The 19,994-nt window shown below is 45.5% G+C and overlaps 1 protein-coding gene across 1 annotated transcript in view; it reads left to right on the plus strand.

The window, feature by feature from the left end:
* The window catches only part of Ppp1r14c (protein phosphatase 1 regulatory inhibitor subunit 14C), an 84,159-nt gene that overhangs the window by 11,884 nt on the left and 52,281 nt on the right, over positions 1-19,994 (plus strand). The gene's annotated exons all lie outside the window — the stretch shown is intronic.

Below are 19,994 nucleotides of genomic sequence, written 5' to 3' on the forward strand. Positions count from 1 at the left end.
GAAGAACTAATATGACAAGACAGTATGAAGAAACTTTGTTGTGGGTGGTTATGGTGCTGGTTTGAAAAAGAATGACCCTGTAGGCTCACCGGTTTGAACGCTTGGTCACCAGGCAGAGGCACCACTGGGGGGTGTGACCTTTTTGGAGAAGGGAGTCTGTCTCTGGGGTGGGGGTGGGGGGCTTTGGGTTTCCCATGCTGAAGCCAGGCCCTGTGTTCCTGCTGCCTCCCAATGTGGAAATCTCCTGCCGGCCCACCACCATGCTTCCCACCATGATGATCATGGACTAAACCCCTGAAACTGTGAGCCAGCCCCAATTAAATATTTGACTTCATAAGAGTTGCCTTGGTTATGCTGTCTCTTTACAGCAATGAAACCCTAACTAAGACAGTTATGGTAGGATGTGGGGAGCAATTTTTTTTTTTAGTCTTTAGAATGTGTGTTTATTTTGTATAATGATGGGATCCTAAAGTTCCATCAGATGGTATCATTTAACCCCCACAAAAAACCTTTGGAATACAACCAGTTACCCCATTTTTAAGGTGAGAAAACAAATCTCAGATAGCCTTCATGGCATGGTCAGGCTTCATAGCCCCAAGGAAGTGGGAGAAGATGGAAGGCCTGGCCCCTGGGAACTGTGGACCTGTTCTTACTCTAAGGCCCCTGGCACAGCCGTGAATTCCAGCAATTTGACTCCTCCACCAGGCACTTTTTCCTGTTATATGTCTGACACGTTTTCTAAAGGACTTTATCTTGGTTGAACTATTGGTGGGATTCTGTTATTTCTCAGATGAAACATTTCAGCAGTTTCTTTAGGAAAAAAACATTCAAATCCATTTGCTTCTAAATATAAACTTCAGTGAGAAAACAGCTTATTTCTTCGATGTCCAGGTTTGCATGAGTAGTTAGCAATAGGTCCTATGCTTTCCCTCTACCCATTTGGATGGAATTGGCTCCAGTCTTGCTGTGGTTAAGAGCTCGAGGTTCACTTTAGTTATTATTGCTGCTATTGTGTGATTGCAGTGCTGGTGGCCAAATCGAGGCCGTTCACATGCTACTCAGGCACTTGCCCACTGCAAACTGTGAGCTACGGCAGCGGCCACCGTAAACTCACTATGAGGAAGCCCTATGGCAGAGTTGCGTCATCCCTGCTCATATTAGTGGAATATAACCTGTTTAAAGCGAGGCAGTAAAGTGCAGAGTTTCAGACTGGTAAAAAGAAAAAAAAGACTCTTTTGCCAAGTTCTCATGAGCAAATACTCTACAATTCTAATTAGTAGGCTGAATTTTCTCATGTTTGCATTGGGTGTGGCAGTTCTCTGACAAGTCGAAAGAAAAATGAATCATTGATTTGGTGCTAGAACACGACTATAATGAAAACACCCTACAGACTCCCGGAACAGCGTGGAGCGCCTCTCAAAGACAACCGCCTTTTGTTCAGCTAAAATATTCCATTTCTTCATCAGACTCCAGGAGGCTTAAAATTTAGTAAGCTCATTCCAGGAGCAGTTTACCGGGCAGATGCTTAGCAAATGAAAACCTGTCTGTCTTTGGATAAACAAGCTGTCACCTAATCTAGCCTGAGACTGAAAGCAGTGCCTGCTCATACATCAATGAAGGAATGAAGAGAGGCAGGGAGAGAGAGAGAGAGAGAGAGAGAGAGAGAGAGAGAGAGCACATAAGGTCCCTGAATGGTCAATGGCATTGCCTCATGTCCCGAAGCATATGGGGGGGGGGCACGGTTTAGGGCCTGGGCCACGTGTGTCCATCAGTCTTCCTCCCCAGGAATCTAGGTCATATCTACCTTCCTCTGGCCCAACTTCAGAACATCTAGACGGAAAAGTTGGTCAGTATATGGGACAAAGTTGGTTATACTTTAAAGACCCCTGATAGTCTCCACCAAAGGCCCATGAGGGATCTTTGCCCTCCCTCTAAGATGGACCAGCCCACCCTACTCTGGTCACCTTCATTTCTTGAGGGTCTATAAATCCCTCTCCTTGACTTTTCCCTTTAAATTCGCTAGTCTTCCCAGAGATTACCTTAAAAATAAATGATCAAAATCTTCCCAAGAAAAGCCCATGGCATGTAGGAAGTCATCATTAACAGCATATACTGCTTATTACCACAACTAATTCTTATTTTAATTTAGAAATATGTAAAACATGTATTTAAATTAAAGTTGTATTGACCCATGAGAGGGCAGGAGTTTATTTTGTGTTGTTTTGTTTTGAAATTTGGGGGCCATCCACTGAGTAATTTAGGAATGGAGAATAATTATCAGTCAAAATGGAAGATCTTTATTGGTTTCCTTCAAGGAATTACCTTCTCAAAACAACCACATAGGTGATTCATAAATGGCTTATTATATGTTCAACATATAAAAACATTAATAATGGTTTTTGAGCAACCTTAAGGGTAATTTTAATTTTGTTAATGTTTTGTGTGATGAATATTTATCTCATTTTCAAGGGAAGAACCTGGAGATTATTTTGAGAAAGGGGATGGCCTGTGTATCCAGCTTTTTTCTGTAGTCATGGGGAAGAAAGGAGCATGCTTTGGGCCTGTTCTCGGAGACTGCAGCAGAATATCCTCGAACCTTAAGTAGGCAATAAATGTCAGCTGGGTGGGAAATGAGTCTGAAGTGACTGCTAACATACAAGTCGTTTTCCAGAGGTATTCGGCTCAAAGAAAAGATATCAAATTTTGTTTTAGAGAAGAATTAATCAGAGCAGTTATATTTTTTTTTTTCAAGAGGCCCAACTGTGGCTTTTGACCAGCCCTGCTGGCCAGGTTCCCTGGGAAAGCCAGGAGACCTTCCTATCGTCCTACTCGGGGCCAGGCAGAGAATGGAACTGAAGAATGGAACGCTCTCCAGGTTTTCTATTTTTACTCACAGAACATTTGTTGATTCTTTCTTTACAAGCTAAATGTTCCGCACAGGGAAGGTAATTTTGGAAATTTTATTTCTGGGATAGCTTTGTTTATCATAGTTATTTAAATTTTTTCTATGTGTGATAGTCTGGGCAAACATGCTGTTAGCCTAGGAATTAGAGCTTTTATGTTTTTATCAGAGCATTCTAAAAGTAAACAAATTCCATGGGATTAAAGGTTGCTTTTATTTTTTTTCTTAATGCACAGTGTTTCACACAGTGAATTCAATAAAGTATTCTTGTTAAAATTTTGTGTTGTGACCAATGCACCAGTTCAGAATAGCCGAGAAAGATGTTTTCAGGAGGTCAGTGTGGACTCAGGATCAACTTTTCACTCATTGAATCATCTTACATTGCAGGTGCGTCCTTTCTGCTCTTGCTGCCGGCCCCCCCAGAGCCAGAGACCGGGACACCCCTCCTCTGGCCATTATCTTGCTCAGCTACCCTAGAGTAGTGGTTCTCAACCTGTGGGTCACAATCCCCTCTAGGGGTTGACCAACCCTCTCATGGAGGTCACCTAAGACCACTGGAAAACACAGGTGTTTACATCCTGATTCAAATGGCAATGAAAAGGAATTTTATGGTTGGGGTCACCACAATGTGAGGAGCTCTATCAAAGGATTGCAGCATTAGGAGGGTGGAGAACCACTGCTCTAGGGCCTGTCTTCTCCTTCCTCCCTTGAGTAACGGGAATGAAATGGACGGGATTGGGTGGGGCGGTGGGGTCAGCTCCCAGGCTATGGCTGCTGGGAGGTGGGGCTGCCTCCATCTGCATTTGTTGTCTCTGCCTGTGGCTGACTGCCTCTCTCTGCTGCCTCAATTCCCTTGTGGGCAAGAAGAGAGGCAGCCATGGGGCTGGGTCCACCTTAGGAAAAGGAAATATCCTACTAAAGGGCCCGGGCATCTGGTGCTTTCATTCACTATGTCTGCCATGATGGAACTTTAAGTCTTTGTTCTGCAGTTAATACTTCTCCATTTCCTTTTCTTTTTAGTTTATTTCCAATGAATATTTTATATTCTTAGTGTAACCTCACTTATCTAGAAGCTACCAATTTGACAGTATCTGCCATTGGGGGCTATTGGAGAACCTGAAAGAAAGCAGGGTTGACTTTGGGGACCCAGCAAGATCCAGGCCTTGTGTCCATTCTTTCCTGGGGAGAGCCTCAGTGGTCAGGTAGAACTGGTTTACTTCAGACAAAAACCTATCCAGTTCATTCTTCTAGCGTCTTGGTTTGGAAGCAGTAAATAATGTTATTAGATATAAGTGTTGGGGGGCGGGTGCAGCTGACAGCCTGATGGCAAGTGGGGAGACAGCACGCAAAAAAAAAAAAAAGAAAAAGAAAAAGAAAAGAAAGAGAAAAAAGCCTGGAACAATTTTCATATGAGACAAGAATGTGTCAGGAGCTTGGAGGATGCCATCACAGTGCAGGGCATTAGGACATTTGATTAAGGGAAGCCTGAGCCATTAGGAAGGTTGATTATTGAGGTCTTCGCTGTAGAAAGCCAGCACATGAGCAATCCAATGGAGACTTGCAGAAAAGGGTTTGTGTTGGTTATTTCAAATCAGCTACCTACATGTAACCAACATTTCCCTTAGAATAGTAAATGAAACAAATAATTGGGGTTTTTTTGGGGGGGAATCTTTCTTCTTCATGCTTTCCTCCTCCTTGGGCTCTTTTGTTTTGTGTCTTTCCTCCCTTTCTTTATTTCCTCCCCACTCCCGGCTGTTTCCCCTAGAGCTGTCCTGCTCCTGTCTTCTGCCTTGTCTGCCCACCTCTCTAACTCGTGCCGTGCCCTACACAGTACTCTTTCCTAGTTTCTCGAGTTTTCTTTTTAAGTTTTACCTATGTCCAGTGAGGTGTTGGTAAATGTTTAGCAGCTTGTTCTCAAGAAGAAAGGCCCCAAGAGTCCCTGGGGCACACTCTCTCTCCATGGCTTTCATTGCAAAGCTGGATGCGGACCAGAGAACACAGATACCACGGACTGAAATAACCTCAATGGCATGGATCACAGCAGAGACAATGCCTTGAAAATTAACACTTAGTAACTTTGTTCTAATATGATTTACTCATGAGCAAGTTTATGTAATGTAATTGTTATCTAACATTTAGTTATTGTGCACGTGTGAGTGTGTGCATCTCATCCCGGGCACGTGGAGGTCAGAGGCCAGCTTTCAGGAGTTGATCCTCCCTGCCCACCGTGTGCCTGTTAGAGATCTGATGCATATTCTTAGGCTCAGTTGCCTAAGGAGGGTTGACAGATGCCTGGGGGGGGGGGTGTAATTGGAAGACTTCCCTTTTGCCTAGTAAGGAGTTTGAAATTTGTTTTTAGGTAGACTAGCTTTTGTCAAGGAATGTTAGATCACCTTATTATATTTTATTACTGTAAACCTAACCCCTCTATTTAGCATAAAATTTCAAAGCAAATTGAAACTTTTTCAAATGTGTTTTCGGAGTAGTTTTAGATGAACAGCAGAAGTGAGGGGAAGGTAAAGTTCCCATTGACTTCTTGCCTCCACACCTGTACACCCCACTGCCAACACCCAACCCAGAGCAGCGCATTTGGAATAGTCAACAGATTTGTATTGACTCGCTATTACCCACCGTGCACCGTTATGCACCGTTATATAACTGCCCACTCTCTGTGGGACTTCCTGTGCATGTCAACAAGCATACAGTGACATGTGTCTGGTATCATAGCCTCATTCAGAGTAGTTCCACTGCTCTCAGAATCCTCTGCCCTGCTGTGTTCAACAGCTGGATTGTGACATTTCTAAAGATACAGCTGCTGTCTCCAGCCGGTAAAGCCTGCCCTGGCATACCACGGGACACTAGTGTCCCTCGTAGTCGAGGGACACATTACTATTCTATCTGACCCTAATGACACTCTAAACTCTATAAGAAAATCCCAGGAGCCCACAGTGAAAAGAGATGGTAGAGTAGTTGCTTCTGTCTCTCTGACTGACACACTGGTTCCATCTCTAGTCTGGTAAAAAGACCTTCCTGGTTTGCCATGGCTCAGATTTCTCATGTCCCACACAGACATGATTGACACACACATTTGAAAGTTAGGGGGCCTTCTTTAGGCGCAGACCAGGGCTGCAATTCAATCTCTTTCTCTTGTTCTTCCCTAATTTTAGTTTCACGTAAACAGTCTCATTCCTGATTTTAAAATTAGCCCAAGACATGTTTCATTAAAGTAGGGATTACTTCAAAGATCACAAAACTTGTGAAAAGTCAGTATCTGAGCTTATTAGGTATTTGGGATTATTTTAGTCATGAAGAAATAGTGTATATACAGTATATACACTATTTATACTATTTATACTATATTATTATATAGTGTACATATGTGTATGTATGACAAAGACAAGCAAAAAGTGCATAGACTTATGAATGTAAAAGTGCTTTTACATTCAGGGGTACTGGCTCAAATTGCCATCAGGAGGAAAGTCTTGATTTTTTCAGGCCAGTTAGGCCAGGGAGCTTTTCAGAAGATCTCCTTAACCCCCAGTGTTAGTGTCGGTGTCGGTGTCAGTGAGATGAAGCTCTTTTACAGTGTGTGTGTGTGTGCGCACGTGTAAGAGCGTGACCTTGATTTTACGTGGCTTGCTGTCTGAAGCCCCATGGAAGCACGGGGACATGAGAGGCAAGGCAGGGCTGAGTCAGGATTACAGTTCATTTGCTTGCGAGGGGTACGATTAGCCTTTAGACTGCGGAGAGCTGATGGATTTTCTTTCCATTCCTTATGTAATTTTGGTTTATTATGCTTCTTAAAATAGGGAGCGTCTCACCTGAATATGAAGGTGTTGGGAAACGCTGCTTGGCACCTCCCCCAGTGGGCAGTTGCCATAGTGTCGGGTGAGCGCTGGACGGTGTGGGGAGACATCCCGTGACGGAGAATGTGATTCTGGAAGCCCGAGACCACACTCAGCCACTCCAAGCCCAGAAAAAGCCAGATTTGTCCATATTAGTCACACGGCCGGGTTGCACAACGGTGTGGCCATCTCCTTCGCCTTCTCGTGTTGCTTTGTTAGTTTCTGCAGTCAAGTCATCGCTTCATTCCAAGCTGGGGCTTGTCCTGGCCTCCTTCCTCAGCCATGATGTGTTGAGTCATAGGAAAAACCCTGGAGGGTCTTTGCCTTTGTTTTGAAAAGAAATTTTAGATATACGAAGATAGCACTGAGTCTCCCATGAGCTCTTTGCTCAGCTTCCTCAAATGTTAGCCCTTTGTTTAAGCTTGTCCACTCGCCTGGCCAGTCAGCAGGGGCCTCAGGAAACAGTGTGTACAGGCTTCCATACATGTTTTCTCAAGGTCTGAGTTTAATGGACAGAACAGGATAGAGATGATAGACATCAGGCATCTCTGTGGCCAGATTCTGGATCTGTGGTTGACAACAGAGCTCATGCATGGACCAGAATATACCTCTTTTTTTTTGGTTGCATGATAGTAATCATTCTGTAAAGATATAAAATTTGGATTTGTTAAATGCCTTTTTGGGGAAGGAAAGTTTATTGATACAATAGCTCTGTAAAGTCCTTTCTCGTTATGGCTGTTTGGGAATTTCATTTTTTAAAATCACTTCAACAACAAAAGTACTGATAAAAGCTGGCTCCCAAGTGCAGGGTTCCCCTGACATTTCTCTAGGAGTGGTTGGGCTGCTGTGTGCATGTGTGTGTGTATGTGTGTGTGTGAGGCGTGTGTGTGCATGTGTGTGTGTGTCGGGAGTAGTTGCCAGGGCTCTGGCTTTGTGTACTTTCCCTGGTCAAGTACATAACCATTTTACCTCATCTTACCCAGTAACCGTGTTACTGGGTAACCTAACACATGGCTCTTGATATTATGCTTCAGGTTGCTGGGTTGTTGTTGTTTTTTTTTTCTCTTAGCCAGGTCAGCTGAACTAAAATCTGGATGCCAGACTCTGGCCTGAGGTAGAAAATGCAGTTTGACCCACAGGCAAAATGTATCTGTGTTGCTTCAAAGAGCGTGTTGGTTGGTGAGATTTGCTCACCATAGTGGATCCCTAACCTGTCACTCAAGTCGGAAGTTACTTCAGCAAAGACAAATCTAAAGATTCCCCCGAGTGTTTAGAACACAGGCTCCCCGAGGTTTGGTTCTATTTTCCCGTTGTAACACATCCCACACGAGTGCCTTTTTTGTGTGGACGTGGGGTCTTAGGAATAGAGTGGATAGGAAGGACCCTGGAGGCTCTGTGAGGTCAGTGCATGGAGTGTGGGGGCAGACCCCAGGCAGTGTGGGCAAGCAGCTCAGCTGGCCAGTCTGGGTGGCCCAGGCTTGGCAGGCACTTTTCTCCTTCTCCGGGGGTGCCCATGGCCTGCCAGGGTTCTCAAGCCTGGAACTGGCTTCTAAAATTGAAACAAGGCAGGGTGCCATGTGCAGTTCGTGTCTGACTTCCTTGGCAACCATCTCTTGTCTCGTTTCCTGCTTCAAGGCAGCAGTGTCTTTCAGATTCAGTTCAGCTGTCCACTCGCCTGGCTGTCTCAGGCCACAGAGACCTGAGACAGGAAAAGAGAACTGCTTTCATCTATGCTGTTTAGCTGAAATATGAAGGGAGTTCAAGAAATGTGAGGCCCTCCTTAGATTACCCTAGGGAAATGTTCTAAGTCCGACTCATGATCCATGTCTTTGTACTAGCAAGTTGGAGGCTTACTCGGTTGGCTGTCTCTGGGGACAGTAGAATAGTCTACAGCCTGTTGGATCTTGGCAGTGAGCTTTCTTTTCTACCATTTTCAGGAGTGAGGTCTGTGTAAGCACAGGGCTCCTATCCTTACCACAGGCAGCTGCCTTTGCAGAGGACTTGAAGGTGTGGCTTAAATCAAAAGAGTCCTGTTGGTTTGGGGGGGCGTGTTGAGGCCAAGCAGCGAGCTTTAGCCCACTCGGAGAAGTGGGGTGAGAGCACCAACAATCCCCTTGGATTCGTCCAAGCGATCCGGCCTTCCTTGTGTGTGGGCTCACCAGACTCTCTCTCCTTGGTTTCCTGTGTGCCTGACTTTACATCCTGTTTGCTGTCTTCCTTTACCACAAGTCCTAAGGTCTGTTGACCAAGCAAGCCTGCGACTATGACCCCTTGCTCTCAGAGGCGCCCTGCTGATTGACAGTGCTGTAGATATTCTTGGGTGACACGGAGCTGCCTTCCAAGCACGACTGAGCTGGCTTCACACACAGCAGTCAGTGGGGGCCTTCCTTACACTGCTCGCCCCCGTGAAAGGAGAGGTTTTCTCTGTAAGTCCGAAAGGGCAAAGGCACACGCTTTCCTTAGTGGCTGCTGTGTGTTGAAAGGATCTAGGGAGAAAAGACAAGGAAAACAGAGATAATCTGCGGCCCATACACAGTCTCACTTCATGGCAGCTTAAGGCCCAGTTTATATTGGGAAGGGAACTATCTTGGTAGATAAGTGGGAATTCTTGCCAGGGTGCCTGAAGGCTGGAACGTGTTGGCAGGCAAGGGAGCAGGCAAGGGAAGGTTGTTTGTGGAGTCCTGGGGCTCTAGCTTCCGGAAGGGTCCAGGGTTAGCGCTGCGGCCATGCCAGCACCCCTCCTCTCATTCCTTCCATCTCTCCCCAGTAGGGCTGTGGGGTAGATATCTAGGAGCGGAATCACATTTTCCTCTCCCTCCTTCTTCACGACCTGTCCCCCTCCCATCTCGTGTTCCTGTATTCTATTCGGAGATTAGTTTGGCCTGGTGCTCTGGGTTCAATTCAGGATGTGCGGCAAGGGGAGAGAGAGTAGGTGGGAGGCCTGCTTTAACCTGACCAGTCAGACGTACAGTTGGACCCCTGGCCCCAACCTACCAACTCTGAGGCCGGGGAGAGGCCCCTCAGGGCAGCCCCATCTCCAGGCAGGGAATAGAGGTGACCCTTGCTTTTGTCTTTCTTGCCTCATTCGTGAACTTTTGCCCTGAACTTTTACCCAGCAGCTGATAGCACTTGTTCATGAACGTGTTCTCCCCAGATGGCCCTGGACTGTGGTCAATCTCTTGGGAAGCTCGCATGCTTCCCAAGTCTTTCTGCCTGACGTTTGCTTGGTATCTGTGCCCTCTGCAGGCTTCCTTTTCCTCCTCCCTGGCTCTGTCTTCAAGCTGCAACAAGAGGTCTGGATACCAGCTCGTCTAAACATGACAGGGGCTGGAGGAAACACCCAAGGCAGGCAGCAAAGTCTACTTCTGTGGCTACGAGAGGAGTACGATGAGCTTTGATATGTTTAGGAAAGCCTAGAGTAGGTCTGAGATGAAAGAGGTTACCAAAGGTAGAGACTCCTGACTGCTGCTTGGCGGGACCAGTATAGAAGCTCAACCCTACGCCAAGCCAACACGACTGACTTACAGAGCCACTGCAAGCATCTCAAAGGCTGACCGTTGCCGCTAACCTAAGCGTAGTCCTAGACATGACCCTGGCTGCTCCATTTTCTCTCTCATTTTCATGGACTCATTAAGGATATAGTCACGCTGGACTTTCAAAAATTATTGTGGGATACAAAATAATGGAACAGTCTAAGGAGGATCGTTCTGCCTTTGGCTGTTCTGGTGCCATCGTAGCAATAGTAAGTAAGTGGAGAGAGAGTGGTTTGAGCAGACAGTGAAGCCCAGCATCTATGTGTACTCTCTGACAACAGATTTTCAAGTCTCACAGGTGACGAACCTCTTCATCTGCAGGAAAGAGCTGTTGGGGAACCTACTGAGCGCATAGATGCTGGAGGCAGAGCGCGCTCCCTAGGGAAGCCAGGCAGCTGTGCTTTTCAAAGCGCTGCTTCACTCCCTATGTCCCTCCTAACCCACTTCCCCTGGGGAGGAAGGGAGGCCTGCGGTGTCTCCCTGACACCGTGTCAGAAACAGGTAGGGAGGCCTGGGGAAGACACAGCGAGTGGAGAGCCAGCCTGCCTGTGAGGAGCCTTCATCTGCACAGGGCTACAGCCATGTGACCCACACGCAGAGGGCAAGGTACTCATGCATGACGGTTTGGGCCTGTGACCCAGGGTGTGGTAAGGTGTGGTGGGCGAGGTGTTAGCATCCTATGATGGACGAACTGGAAGCCAGCCTGGCTGCTAAGTTCTTTGTTTGAGGGAAGTTCTCAGGGCTGGGCCCTATGAGCAGGTCCGAGAGGGAATTTGGATGGAATGAGGTCTGACTGGGACAAATCTACATCACTGGATTCGGTGTCCGTTTTCTCGAGGGTGAAAGTCACGGTGGAGGTTTGTTTTGCTAAGTGGAGGGTAGAGAAACTCAAGGTCGCAGTTGCGTTTAGTAGTAGCTGGCAACATTGTCTTTGTTGGATGTGAAGTTCTGTAGTGCTCTCTTGCTAAGGACAGTGTTATTTACCGATTTGAACTATGCATCAGCAGGCGCTATGTCCGCGAGTCTCTATGAGACTGCCTGGCATGGCGCCCCCGGAGGACAGCACTCACAGCCTCCTTTTCAGGGCCCCCGAGTCCTGGTGGGTATTTTCTTTCTGCTCTTGGATTCAGGTCTTTAGGGGACACTCAGTTAATGGACAGTTAATTAATTAGCTGTGGCTCTGAGGAGAAACTCAGAGGGCCCTATATGCTCACTCAGTGTGTTAGCGTTGTGCAGGGCATTTTAATAACAGGCTAGGGCGTTTAGAAATGTCGCCTTGACCTAGGCCATCATGGTCTCCAGTTTAAAAATATGCTCACTACCCATATGTTTATTCTTTATGTGTGTGTGTCTAAATGAGGGAAAATGTCCTATGTGAGCTTAGCCATGTTTCCAAACCTAAGATGATGCCCCGACCCTGCCATGGTTGTGCCTTGCTGGAGGGCTGAGCCGCTGGCTTTCCCTGAGCCCGTGTGAGCCATCTTTGTAACAGACACAGTGCGCTTTCTGTGTACGGTTGTCAAGATCTTTCATTAGCTGTGACTTGATTTATTTAGGATTTAGAGCATGGCAGGTTTTCCCGCTCATTGCTGCTTTAATTTGTCCTGAAGTAGAATAGATCTCTGCAGTAAATGCTTGCAATGTGGGCTTTGTTTGTTTTTCCTTCCTCTTCTTCCCTAGCAGTTGCTGATTAAAGTGGGAAAGAGGATTCAGGGGTGGAATAAGAATTAAGGTTTGCTTTCTCTCTCCCCAAATGCGTAGTGTCAAATTGGCAACATAGCTAACTAGCTTGGGTGTAAAAGATATTAAATAAATTTGAAACTCAATCTTATCATTTGACTAAATTCAGGAATTTTTACTGAATGTTATTTGTTGCCTCCCAGCAGTGGTCAGGCACAGCAGTTTTAGTTAGAGTAGCATGAAAACGCTACAGTCTGTAACCTCAGGGCCTGCTGGATTCTGTCTGGCTCCCATTTCCGAGTTGGGTACCTTGAGGCAAACTGTTAGTCTCTCTGTCTTCACTGGCCCATGCTGCTAATAAAAGAATACTATAAATGAGGCAACTTAAACAGCAGCTACTTGCTCTTTATAGTTGAATGCTGGGAAAGACCAAGGTCAAGGTGCCAGCACATTTGTTATCTCATGAAACTGCTTCCTGGTTTGCAGAGAGCCATCTTCTCCCTTTGTCGTTACAAGGTGCATTGACTCAATCTCTTCCAGCCTTTTCTTATGAGGGCACTAATCTCATGCCTGAGGGCCCATCCTCACGACCAAATTACATCCCAAAGACTGCATCTTCTAGCAGCTTATCTGAAATATATAACTCAATATGTGCATATCCATGTACAGATACAATGCATACACACACACATACATACTCAATACCCTCATACACAGCTTTAGGAATTCAGCGTAAAAAGTCTGGGTCACATACACTTTTATTCTATAGCATTTTTCACTTGCAAGCTGTGAGGTGGAGAAAATGAGGGCATAGGCACATTTTAAGGGTTTGTTCTTGGGATTAAATAATATATGCAAGGCTGAGAGGATAACACCACGAAAGTACATATGTCATGGAAATTGATGAATATAAATAAGTATTCAGTGGTTTTCATATTATATTGTCCATAATTACTGTGGCACATTAGACTTTCCACACTGAGGAAAGAATGACTGCTTTTTTTTTTTTTCCCTAAATGAGTCATCTTGAACTATTAGCAAGTAATTCTGGCTGATGTTAGTCATAAACCTCACTTGAATTTGCTGTGGTCCACTTAGCACTGCGCTCCTAAAAAGATGAGTTGATGAAAATGGTTTATAAATTCAATTTTATTTTACTATCTCTACAGAAAATAAGTAGAATAAGAAATGTATTTTTCTTTAGGCGTGGGGGGTGGTTATGGAGTCATCATGAATGTGCTGCTGAGTCACCGAAAGGGGACATTTTTGAAAACGAGCGAATGAAATGCTTCATGTACATAGCTAGCATTTAGTAACAGGTATTTTCCATTTTAACGTGTGTATGCCGTGTGCATGTGTATGTGCATGTGTGTGCCTGTGGCTGTGAGTGTGTGTTCACTTACGTTCATCGAATGTGTGTGTCCATACATGTGCAGACTCGAGGTTGATGCCAGGTTATCATCTCCAGTGACTTCTCCATCTTATTCGCTGAGTCAGGCTCTCTCGGAGATGACCAGTTTGGCTAGTCTTGCTAGTCAGCTTGCTTGGGGGGAGGGTGTTCCCCATTTCTGACATCGAGGGTCAAAATTACCCTGGTGTTAATATGATTTCTGGGGATCTGAACCCTGATCTTCACACCTGAGCAGAATACACACACACACACATGTAGATATATCTGAGACTAGCTGGTGTACAGTGTTTATTTGGGCTGGTTCACACATCTCTTACTGTTTGAGTTGTTCCTTTTGATGACAGGTGAAGCGATTCTCTTGGCTTTTGAAGATGAATCAGTTATGATTTTCTTTGTGAGACAGTTTCCTATCCTGGCTAGCTTTAATTGTCAACTTGACACAGCCTGGTGTTACCTAACATGAGGCAATGGTGGAGGATTCATCTAAATTGGATTGATCCGTGGCCATGTCTGTGGGGGATTTGTCTTGATTATTAACTGATGCTGGAGGCCTAGCCCACTGTGGGTGGCACCATCCCTAGGCCGATAGTTCTGGGCTATGTAAGAAAGCTAGCAGAGCATGAGTGAGTGAGTTAACTAGAAGCAAAATTCTTCACGGCTCCTGCCTCAGTGCCTGCCTGAGTTTCTGCCCTGACTCATAATAGCTTGTGACCTAGAAGTTAAGTCAAATAAACCCTTTCCTCATCTAAATGGCCTTTGATCAGACTGTTTTTTAAAATTTATTTATTGTTTTATTAATTACATTTTATTCACTTTGTATCCCAGCTGTAGCCTCCTCTTTTGTCCCCTCCCAATCCTACCCACCCTCCCTCTTCTCCTCCCATGCCCCTTCCCCAGCCCACTGATAGGGGAGATCCTCCTCCCCTTCCATCTGACCTTACTCTATCAGGTCTCATCAGGACTGGCTGCATTGTCTTCCTCTGTGGCCTGGTAAGGTTGCTCCCCCCTCAGGGGGAGGTGATCAAAGAGCCAGCCACTAAGTTCAGGTCAGAGACAGTCCCTGTTCCCATTGCTAGGGAACCCACTTGGATACTGAGCTGCCATGGGCTACATCTGTGCAGGGGTTCTAGGTTATCTCCATGCACGGTCCTTTGGTCAGTGTGGTTTTGTGTTTTGTTTGTTTGCTTTATCACAGCAACAGAGAGGCAACCAGAACAATCCTAACACCCTTAGGTACAATTTTTCCATTGACTTTGAAAAGGTGACACCACCATCTGAGAATTTCTGTGTAATTCAGCACTGGCCTGTTCAGTTAATTGTTACTTTTTTAAATTTTGGGCTCATGAGCTCTGCTGTATGAGGTGGAGCTGGAGAAGTTAGCCGTGTCCCACCTGAGAACCCCATGGGCCAAGTAAGGGGTCAGAATTTTAAGTTTAAGGGAAAGCCATTTGGAGGGTTGGTGGTAGTACGGCTTGAATTTTCATGTTAGGTCAAACTTACTGCTCTTATTTTATACTTGATTTAATTATTGTTATAACTTATATTTCCACAACTAATGTTTCTATAATTTTTGTGTTAGGCCCAAAGAAGCCTATAATGCTACTTTTTTGTAGTATTTTTCATTTACATAAAAAGTTCAACAGTATAAAAAAAGCATTGTGAGCTGGGTGCAGTGTGGCATGCCTTTAGTCCCAGCAGGGAGGGAGGGAGAGGCAGGCAGATCACTGTGAGTTTGAGGCCAGCCTGGTCTACAAAGCAAGTCCAGGACAACCAAGGCTACACAGAGAAACCCTCTCTTGAACAAAAAACAAAACAAAAGCACAAAAAGCAAAGTGAAATGTTATATTCTAAAGTGGCTCCAGTCACTCTTGGTGGAAGCCTGTTTATTATTAAGTTTTCTTATTTTGTTAGGTGAATGTGTGCTTCAAGCACCAGGGCTTCTAATTTAGAGCAAGTTAGTCTACTTCTGGTTTTATGCTGAAGAATCTATTTGTGTGAATCTTTTGCTAAGAGCTTAATTAGCTAGTTGGACAAATATTTACACTACACATTCTAAATATAGAGTTTGTTCCTAAGTGGTTTCAGGGAATTAGGAGTTTCACTGGATTGTGCTCATGTGCTCAGACCACTGGCTGTTCTGTACTGGAGCTCAGGTCTGCTTCAGAAATAAGGAGACACTGGTTGGCACAAGCACAGAATGGAAAGACATTCCTTTCTTATGGAACATTCTAAATGACCTTTTTTTAAGTGCTACATTCTCCCTTTTTATAAGTTCTGTTTTCTTAAGTGTCACTGAACTCAGTTCTTAAGGGTCTGTATAATTCATTCATTTTTCTTGCAGAGCAAAGGAAATACACAGCACACACACACACACACACGAATATAGGGTTTTGCTGTTGCTGTTACCATTTTATTTTGGGGACAAGGTTTCAGTCTGTAGGTAAAGCATACTTGCAACTCACTATGTATCCTAGGCTGGCCTCAGCTTCACAGCAATCTTTGTCTCAGTCTCTAGAGTTCTGGAATTACAGGCATAAGCCCCTATACCTCGCTCTATTCCAGCATGATTCGGTGACCTGATTTATAGCTGATTCTGTTTTTCATGACCACTCCTACTGTATATGAGAGAGAATCTGGTCTTTTGATTGGGTATAAGGACAACTCTAGGGTGGCCTAGAATGAGTTTGGGAGACATTCTCCTGTCCTTGTGTTTGGCTAGAGAAACAGTCTTCAGCACAGTATGTCATCAAGCTCCTTCAGGCAGGAGGGATTTCCTGTGACAGCTAATCTTGTCGTTGAACTGTGACTATCTCGGTTCTCCTCTCAGTAGGAGCCTTGCCTGATCTCATCTTTTAGAAGTGTCCACACTTGGAACCTTTGGGAGCTTCTTTCAGACCAATGCAGAATGCCTTGTATACAGTAACCCCTTCTGTAAAACTTTAGCTGATGTCACAAGGCTGGAGTGTGCAGATTTCATCCAAAGGTGTAAGTAATGGTAATTAAAGGGAATAAGCAACTGAAGAGGAAAGCACAAAAAATAGAACTCAGCAGACCAAGATTTTGGTCCAAGCTCCACCGTCTGTGTTCTGAGGCCACTGCCGCTATACAGTGGGAATGAATTGTAAGACCCTCTTGAGATGGCGAGCTTCCCAGTGAGAGAGCATCCCAGGCTACAAAAGGGACCACTGACAAGAAAGAAAGGATCCACACGGATTCCAGTTCTCCAGATTTCTGGGTGACGTTTTATGTAAAGCTCAAACTGTGTTTCGTTAGGCTGATTTTCAGTTTCTGGCCCCTGTCCAAAAGCCTGCCCCACAGCGGCAGATTTGCACTCGTGAGGGTCAGTGAAATTTAGTGGCTGATGCATTCATTGATTAGTAATAAAAGATGGATTCCTGAGCCATAAATCTGTGCCTTAGAAACTGGCTGTTTATCAGTGACGTGCTGATCTTGTCGCAAGCATAGTCTTGTCGCAAGTACAAAGCCCATAGTAATAGGTACTATTCACCCAGACCTCTGTGCCAAGCGTGCTAGTGACCACGCTCAGGATAGACTTACTGTGGCTCATTCAACGATAGTTGAGTAGTCAGTGCTGGGCTTACACATGAGGAAGGCACGGAGGGGAGACGCGCCGTGCCCTGATCAGGCAGCTGGGAGGGGGTGGCCGTCTGTTGGAGGATGGGCAGTGGCAATGGATGAACCAAACCCACTGGGTTTTGTTCGTTTGTTTTTGTTTTGTATTGTTTTGCTTGTATTGTATTGTTTGTTTGGTTTGACAGCTGCTTCATTGGGGAGCCAGTGGCTTCCATTTCTTCACTCTGTCCACTTCTCATCCAGATCTCCCAGGCAGGGTTGTAGCCCAGCCTTCCTGGACTGCTGCTCTTCATCCGGCTGCCCAGGCCATCTGAGTCCTTGCTGGTCCAACGACAGTTTTCTAGCTGGTGCTCTTCTCTATATATTCTCTCTGTAAGTACTCAGTGATAACAATATACTTGTGAATGCCAGCTTAGCATCTAAAAAAAGAATCTGCAGCCCACAGCCTCTCGGACATCTCCACCTCAGCAGGAAGCACACATGTAGACCCTATGTCCATTTGAAGCTGAACTTCTGAGTTTTCTTCTTTCTTCATTGGCCATTTTTTCCCTGTCCCTTTTGCTTATTGCATGGAGAGCCATCTTAGCTGACACACAAGACCGTCTCAGAGCCATCCTTGACTGTGCTCTCCATTTTGCGTTTCTTATGCAGTTCCTCTGTCTTGGTCCTTTTTGGCCAACTTCTTTTGCTCGGATTATTTTGTAGCTTGTCAAGGTTCTCTCTCTGGATTTCTGAGGGGCTCTGTCCACAGCATCTTTTAGGACTCTGCTGGCAGGTCAGTGCCCTGTGACTGTGACTCAGCACTATTGAAAGACTGCTGCCAGAGTTCCTCTTCCTGCCTCCCTCTGTCACTTTCCTTCCCCTAGCTGCCCTTCCCTTGGTAGGACATTCGCATTTTGGAAAGAGACAAGGATTCTGTCTATTGTCTTTCATTCTGTCTTTGTTACTTTTCTCACTGTGACAGTACCTGACAAAAACGACCCAAGGAAGGACTTTTTCTAAGCTCATGATTTGAAGAGGTAGAATCCATTAATGGCTTAGAAGACAGGGCAGCCATCATGGTTTGGAAGGCAGGGTATCAGGAATGTGACCAGCTGGTCACACTGTGTCCACTGTCCGGAAGCAGAGAGAGATGGATCAGGTGTTCCAGTTCCTTGTATTCAGTCTGAGGCTCCAGCCCATGACATGAGAGTACACATTCTGGATGGGTCTTCCCTCCCCAGTCAAACCTTTCTGGAAATGCTCTCACACATACACCCAGAGACAGGTCTCTCAGGTGATTCTAAAGTCCATCAAGTTGAGGAGTCAGATTAACCCTCTCTCTCCCCCCCCTCCACATACACACACCTAAAATGACATGATTCCTGGACTGTTGAAGACACTGAATATATCCACCAAGTGTTTGTTTCGTTTTCTATGTGCTGAGAATGAGAATTAGGAGGGACAGAAGAAAATGCCAGCTGTGTATAAAAGGCTCTTAGAGTTCGAGAAAGAGAGAGAGAGAGAGAGATTGAGAGAAGCGATGGTACCTCCTCTCATTACTTGAGACCACAGACCCTGTTTTGTTACTTGAACTGCTTGGAGGCAGATTATTGCTGTATCAAGTATCTCAATAAAGAGGGGAGGTCATGTGTGAGAGTGCATATGTTGAAATGATTATTAATTTTAACATAATTATTTGTACGATTTATGATTATGAATGCAGTGTTTATTCCTTAACCCGCTAATGTAGAAAAAAAAAAAGACACAGAGACCTGTTGGATTTTTTACATACCTTAAAACACTGGGGCTGGGCAGATGCTAATCCCCTAAACTACCTTGTTACCTCCCAGCCACACATCCCATCCAAAATTTCCATAAATACTTGCACTTATTCCAATTGGGTTGCTTCTCTCCAATGTGCTAATCCTCAGAACAAGCTTCTCCCAGCCACATGTTAGGTTTTCATGCTAAGCCATGCTGACATCTCCTCTCTCCTTCCTCTCCTGCACCTCTTTCTTTCTGAGATCCTTGGAAGCCCTCAGAGCTAGGATCCACCTGCCTCACTTCTGTTCAGCCCGGATGTAGGCAACATTATAGTCCAGTCAGGTATAATTGGAAGGTGAGGTTACACAGCATCACTTGGTGTAGGTGAGAATGTGCTTGTAAGACACTAAAAATCTTGGGGACAAGCAATTAACACTGAATACATAGTAGTTCCAGATCAACCACAACATGCGTATACATGAAGCATACAACTACTGGCAGAGAACGGAAAAGAAAGATTGAAAAGAGAGATCTGTCCCTCTTGAGTATCAAAAAAGGGAATGGATCTGTCTTGGCTGCAGAGCAGCGTCCGAGCTGGGTACCGAGGTGTGGAGAAGGTGGACGGAATGTTCCAGGTGTGAAGGGACACATGTGACCAGGCTTGTGTTGGCTGAGCTTTTAGGGAGTGTGGTGGGTGTGAACGCTTCGGTTACCTTGTTTGCTTCTTTCCTGGAAGCATAGTGTCTTTCACTGTGTTCTCCCTGAGGACCTCACGAAGCTCAGAATCTCCATGGCTGAGGGGTGAATGGATGTGGATTTTGGTGGCTTTGCTTTGGCTTTGAACACTTACTGTGCACACCTGGCCATTCTCTGCGTTGTCCCCCCGCCACACACACACACTTTGGCTGTGAGAACTAGTCTAGGTTGTTCCCAGTGCACTTGAGAATGCTGAGGTGACTTGGGTGTCGTCACATGCTTGGCGTGTGTGTGTGTGTGTGTGTGTGTGTGTGTGTGTGTGTGTGTCTAGGGTGGCAGGCCCTGCACTATTCTGGTGATCAATCCCACCACCACCACCACCTTTTTGTCATTTTAAATCCCTGTTTAACTGAAAAGCAAGTGTCATTCTTCAAGCTGCTCCTGGCAGTGATGGGCTGAGCTTTGATCCCCAGAGAGAGAGAAGGCTGGAGGCTTTCTCAGGACTGGAGGTTGAGAGAATCACTGGGGTGGGAGATGCTTTCAGAATCATCCGGGTCTTATTTGATTAGCGGCTCCATGGAATGGGC

The sequence above is a fragment of the Psammomys obesus genome, unplaced genomic scaffold, assembly GCF_907164565.1.
Source record: "Psammomys obesus unplaced genomic scaffold, mPsaObe1.curated_primary_1811, whole genome shotgun sequence".
NCBI lineage: Eukaryota > Metazoa > Chordata > Mammalia > Rodentia > Muridae > Psammomys > Psammomys obesus.